This window comes from Euphorbia lathyris, chromosome 8 (assembly GCF_963576675.1).
Source record: "Euphorbia lathyris chromosome 8, ddEupLath1.1, whole genome shotgun sequence".
Classification (NCBI taxonomy): domain Eukaryota; kingdom Viridiplantae; phylum Streptophyta; class Magnoliopsida; order Malpighiales; family Euphorbiaceae; genus Euphorbia; species Euphorbia lathyris.
Genome location: NC_088917.1, coordinates 41109787 through 41116887, shown reverse-complemented (window position 1 = coordinate 41116887; position 7101 = coordinate 41109787).

The following is a 7101-nucleotide window of genomic DNA, read 5'->3' as shown; positions in this document are numbered from 1 at the left end:
ATTACATATTTCTCTTTAGGTCCCCCGTCTTCTCCATGACGCCTTGAAATTACATATTAATTTCTATACTACTAAAGAAAACTTCAATTGAATTGAAGGGAATCAGATGAGAGGAGAAATTACAATAGATAGTAGAGAAGCAGGACTCGCAGGCCCTATTTCAAAAATACCAAAATATTAAAGAGGGTCCAAATATGTCCATAACTCCAAACATGCATAGACTCAATTAAATAAATTTAATTGGTTGATTACATAACTATCTTATGTAATATTTATGTTAATCACATTAACATATCAAATTAACTTTCATCCAATTTTACTTCTAATAGTTTCGTATCTTTTATATTAATTTTTAGATTAATATAACTATACAAAACTTTAATTATGCACGTCCCAATTATTTTGATTTTAATTCATTTAACATTTTGATTTACAAATTGGTAAAATAAACTTTTAAACAAATTTTCATTCGATAATCAAAACAGAAAACTATCAATTTCTGAAACATATATATTTAAATATAAAAACGATTTTAAATATATATATATATCAGTTCTAAAACGGTTTTAAAACGATTTTCAGAAAATAGCTAAAACTATTATAGATTTTCGTTTTATCTTTAGAATTAATAAAACTGATTTTATCAATCTAACTAGGGTAATTAATTTATTAGTCCCTATATTTTGACAAAACACACTGTTTAGTCCCTGTATTTTCAAAAACACACACTAAAGTCCCTAACGTTTTTCTCGGTGAACTGTTTAGTCCCTAATGTTTTTCTTGGTGAACTGTTTAGTCCCTGCCGTTAGACTCTCATGAAGATTCTGTTAGTCAATTTGGATTTGTGTTCTTCTTTTCCTTTATTTTGCTTTCCTTTAAACTCTAATGCATCTGAAATCAACTTTGAGTGTTCTTGTTCTTAATTTTCTTCTTAATCGTTCAAATTCGTAAGCGTTGAGTCCGTTCTTTTTATTGTTCTCCATGCAAATAGCTTCTTCTTCTAAATTGGATTACTCTTCTGAAGTTTGAAGGTAAATAGTAAAGGGTAATTTAGTCATTTCCGAAGTCATAAACGGTAAAAAATGTAACAAACAAACGGAAGGACTAAACAGTTCACTGAGAAAAAGGTTAGGGACCTTACCATGTGTTTTTGAAAATACAGGGACTAAACAGTGTGTTTTGTCAAAATATAGGGACTAATAAATTAATTACCCATCTAACTATAAAACTAATAGATTTTGTTATAATGATTATCAATCAAAATAATTAGGAACATACGCATAATCTGTTTTAATTAACAATTAATTAAAACTTATTTATCTTTAGAATTAATTAATCAAAACAATTTGTTAATTAATCCTAACTATAAATATTTATTCAATCCTATTGAAAACTTCATAAATTTTCATATATGAAATAACGGATTTAACGATGGCTCTGATACCACTGTTGGAAATTAGGCTAAGGTATAGCAGCGGAAATATAAAATTTTTAACCTATTTCCATTTAACCACAAGATCCGTTAACCGTTATTTCATATAAAGAAGGATAAGAAGAAATACCTTCTAGAAGTTCTATCTACCGTTGCAAAGGAAGTGCCCACAACTTCAAAAGAGATAGAAACTGTCTACCAATCTGCCCCTATCCTAAACAGACCTTCCAGACCTCCGAACGACAATCCCTTCGGTGGAAACATGGAAGAATATGTCTAGAAGCTCCTGTCCAAAAATCGCGATGATCCGACGGTTCAATCTTCGGGAATCCGCGAAATCGTGAACTGACTTGATGTAGGAGTAGTAAAACGAATTTCTCCCTTTTGTTTGTTTTTCTTCTTCGAGTTCCCAAACACGAAATAAAACACTGGAAGATTAATTTAGTATCAACCGTTGAATAGCAACCAAAGTAGATTGCCTCTAACTAATCAACACAAGATCAAGGATAAAAGAAATAGATGAAAATTAATTGATCAAACGAAGCCGTAGAGAAATCTCGTCCTCGAACTAGGGGTGTCGAATTTTCTCTCTCTTGGACTAGGTGAATTTCAAAAATCACAAGTAGGGTATGGCTTGCTTGGATTTCGAAAATCTCAAGGGAAGGGGTATTTATAATCTCTTGTATCTAATCCCTAGTTAGATAGAATTAGGTTACTGAATAGGAATTCCATTCGGAATAGAATTCCTAATTATTATCTCACTATATATCTAATATATTAAGGATAATAATAATAACCTTATTGGATAATAATAGGAGTATATTAATCTAATTAAAACTCCTAACTTAATTATCTCTTAATTAATTTAATTCATATTCCTAATCTAATTAGGATTAACAAAATCAAATTAATTATTCATATATATCACTGCATGAATTTCGACCCCCTTATGTCCATTGGCCTTATTGGGCTCAATTGGGCTTCTATCAATTAATTAACATCTATCTCTCTTTTAGGTTCCAAGTCTTATGTGTGATCCATTAGGTTCTTATTGCTTCTAGCCGTATGCAACGTTATTAAATTAATTTTCAAAGAATTATATCTAATCTTTGCATAACAGAATGATGTACAGAGTATGTGATTAGCAAGTCCGTAATCATTCCCCCAGAGCTATAAGAAGACAGGTTGATTCTGTCGTTAACCTTTCCGTATTAGTTACAGTATAATTCGATCCTTTATCAACTACATCCTTGAACTGAATCTTATGACTATGGGTGATGTCAAGTCACATATAGCGAGACGTTCGTTTTACTTGTACAGGCCGAGTCAACTCAAAAAGATAGGTTAAGTGAAATCTGTATTTCTTACTCTTAAGCTATCACCTTGCAAGGATTTGGAGTCGAGTCTTCCACAAGCGATCCATGGATGTATCTCCCATTTATCAGGAGTGATAAATGCTCAATCCAATATATAACGACTCCGCAATTACTTCCTGTGATACCCAACATCTACTGTTCACACCCCAGAGTCATCTCTGTTAAGGATCGTGTTACACCAGAGTCAAAGCATCACATTTCGTAATCCAGAATACCAATTAATATTCCTTTGAGTCTGAGGATTAGTTATACCTATTAATACCAATGAGATGAACAAGTGACAAGGATGAATCTACCCATCCTGTTATCTCAAATCGGATCCCCAATCCTAATGAACAACGTTTCATCGGATCTATGTAACTGTCCAGATATCTGTATATATGAAGCTTGTGAGATCAGCTTTCTGTCGGACATAAGACATTGTTACATACAAGTCTCAATAGTGATATGTCAATCCCAAACATATCACTTGACTTGGGGTGGTTTTAAGTTTATCAGTTTACTATAAAGTTTTGTCTCACTTCATGCTTGTATGAACACTTTATAATCACTTTAGATAAACTTACGGATTTCCTTTTATTAGACTTTATTTAGTGCTTAAAATGGATTGCCTTTATATAGTTATAAAACATATATCTCATTAAACAAATGATATAAAGAACAATTCATTTACATTAAGTTTGTATCCTAGAACAATTGTCTATAGGACACTAAACCCCAACATTGACTATGGTGAGACCTTTGCCCCAGTGGCAAGGCTAGAGGCTATTAGAATTTTATACGCTTATGCAGGTTATATGAACTTTAAACTGTTTCAAATGGATGTTAAGAGTGCATTCCTTAATGGAGTTATAAACGAGGAAGTTTATGTTAATCAACCTCCCGGGTTTGAGGATCCTAAGTTCCCAAACCACGTCTATAAACTCAAAAAGGCTCTGTACGGCCTCAAGCAAGCACCACGTGCTTGGTATGAGAGGCTGACCAGTTTCCTGCTGACTAGAAATTATGTCAGAGGCAAAGCTGATACAACCTTATTCATTAAGAGAAAGGGTAAAGACACCCTGCTGGCTCAAATATATGTTGATGATATTATATTCGGTGCTACTAATGAGTCAATGTGTAAGGAATTTAGCAAGCAAATGAAGACTGAGTTTGAAATGTCAATAATGGGAGAACTCAACTTCTTCCTTGGACTTCAAATCAAACAAGGGAAAAATGGCATCTTCATCAGTCAAGCTAAATATGCCAAGGAGATATTGAAGAAATATGATCTTGAAAATTGCAAGCCAATATCTACCCCTATGGGCACTGACACTGTCCTTTGTGCTGACGAGAATGGTAAGTCAGTAGACAGCAAATTGTATCGAGGTATGATAGGCTCTCTACTTTATTTAACAGCAAGTAGACCGGACATTCAGTTCTCAGTATGCTACTGTGCTAGATATCAATCTAACCCCTAAGGAATCTCATTACATAGCTGTAAAAAGAATCCTTAGATATTTGCAAAGCTCAGTGAACGCAGGTTTATGGTATCCCAACACTCATGGTTTCACACTCGTTGGATACATTGACGCTGACTATGGACGAGACAAGCTTGAACGAAAAAGCACCTCTGGAGGATGTCACTTCTTAGGAAGCTTCTTGTATCCTGGTTCAGCAAGAAGCAGGCATCAGTAGCCTTGTCTACCACTGAAGCTGAGTACATTGCTGCTGGACACTGTGTTGCTCAAGTCTTATGGATTAAGCAACAGCTTGAAGACTATGGTGTTCAAACAAAGACAATTGAGGTCAAATGTGACAACAAAAGTGCAATTGATCTATCAAAGAACCCAATCCAGCACAGCAGGATGAAGCATGTCAGCATCAGACATCACTTCATTAGAGACCATGTACTCAAGGGTGAGAGAAAGCTGACCTATGTCCCAACGGATGAGCAGCTTGCGGATATCTTCACAAAGCCACTGGCTCGTGAGCAGTTCAGCATACTGAGAGAAGCCATTGGTATGTTTAATCCTCTTCAGTAAATTCCAGCTCTTAATATATATTCATGCTGAGTGAATTACCATGCTGGATGACTTATGATATTATTTGCTGAGTGAATAGATGTATGCTGAGTGTTTAATGCTGAATGAATAAATATCACATACTGAGCAAATATGCGCACTGAGTAGTTATCTTAAACTAAGCAACCAACCACTTAAACCATCTGTTGTATAAAACCGACTACTCAGAATATAGAACGTTTAGAATCCTAAACTCTGAGTACAAGATCTGTTGCATTTAATGCTAAAGCACGCGAATAGCCACCTAGGATGACGTATGCGCCGAATGTGTCATAAAAGCCAGGATCATTGTCGGTTGACAATCCCAAGGCAAAACTGACACATGGATCCACCTTTCACCGCTATAAATAATGGGTAAATCCCCATTTTTATCTCTTTACACTTACCGAATTCTCTGGCATAAGCTCTCTCTCTCTCTAAAAACTCTCAAAACTTCCAAACCCCTCTCTGAAACTATGACTAAGATTTCAGTAAACATCTCCGGTGCCGGTCACCCTAAGACCAGTTCTGATGAACCTTCTAAGCATACTACTCTGCCTGAAACGACTAAGGCCACTACACCGAGCAAAGGCAAAGCTGGCCAAGCTACCTCCTCTAAAGGAAAGCCGACCAAAGTCAGAACCTACACTAAAGTCTTCGAAGACGTTAGAGAGTGGAAGATAGACTTCTCAAGATGGTTCTCTGAGGCTTTCGTAGAAACCGAGCAACCATTCTGTGAATGGATATCGAAGAATGGATGGACGGAGCTGTTCTCTATTAGAGATTCAACTTACCCTGACTTAGTAAGGGAATTCTACCATAATCTGCGGGTTGCTGACGATAACCAGGACTGCCTAGTAACAGTGGTAAAAGAGAAAACAATCTTCGTCAACCCTACCTACCTTGCAAACTTGCTGAAGTTAAAGAATGAAAGGACAAAACTAAAGAGAACTGGTGATCATGAAGGAACTGGGTACTTAGCCACCTTTTGCAAGCCCCCTGGCCATTATGGAGAAATCTCCAGTTCCTCAATGGGTCAGCACCAAAAGATGGCACACTATCTGCTGACTAATTACATTTACCCTAAGATTAATTGCACTAGCTCAGCGACAAACTTCGAGCAGTGCTTCATATGGCACATGCTGACTTATAAGCCCATCAATATGCCAGTTTTCTTAATAGCCGGCTTCCAAAGGAGCACTGGAACTTTAAGGCTGGGCTCACTCATAACCAGAATCCTCAAAGACCATCAGATTGACCTAACCGAGGAAACTGAGGCCCAAGGTTCTGAGATCACAGCTGCTGCGCTGCGTGCCTTGAAGTATAACCAACCGGTTAAGAAAGCCAAAGGTGGTGATCAGCCTGCTGAGGAGACTGTCCCAAAGAAGGGCAAAAGAATAAAGGCTCCAGCTGCCCGCAAAAGAAAACCTGTTGGGACTCCTTCGAAAGATGATGAGTCGCCGGCAAAGAAGCTGAAGTCAGCTGCTCAAAAAGGTCAGGAGAGACCTAAGTCAGCTCAAAAGAGAAGCAGGCAAGATGAGCCTGATACAGAAGAAAGAGTGGATGCTGCTGAGCAACCTCTGAAAAAGACGAAGTCTTCAGGGCTGACCCCAGTTGATGCTATCCCCACTGACATCATTATTCCTGGTGATTCTCACTTCACACAATGTCAGGGAACTGAAGCTGAGCATCAAGAAGATGACGTGGAACTGGATGATCACTTCATCACTCAGGTGGAAGAAGAATTAGATAACGAAGATCAGGATGATGAGGAAGAAGAAGAAGAAGAAGAAGAAAGCGATCAGGATGACACTGAGGAGACAGCGAGTGAAGAGGAAGCTGCTGACCCAACTAATACTGAGTTGGCTGCAGATGAAGTACAAGAACAAGCTAACCAGCCCAATGCTGATCAAGAAGAGACTTCTCCTTCTCAATCAGGAGAATCTATCCAAGCTGATCCTACTCCTCCTCGCAGAAGAAGATTAGTAAAGGCAAGTCAAACAACTGTCATTGACCTTCCTGTACAAAAGCCAACCAATGATCCTTCTTCGCTTAAGTTAAAGTTTTTCAGTAAGCAAACCCCTTCTTCTCAACAAGCTTCTCTTGAAAAGCAAGCCTCTGTTTCTTCACAAAAGGAACAAGCCGACTTAAATGCTTCCGCCAACTCTACAAGCCAAATCGAGCAAGTTCTCGTCAATACTGTTGCTCCAAGCACTATGCTGACTCAGAACATTCCTGCCCCCGTCAGCAC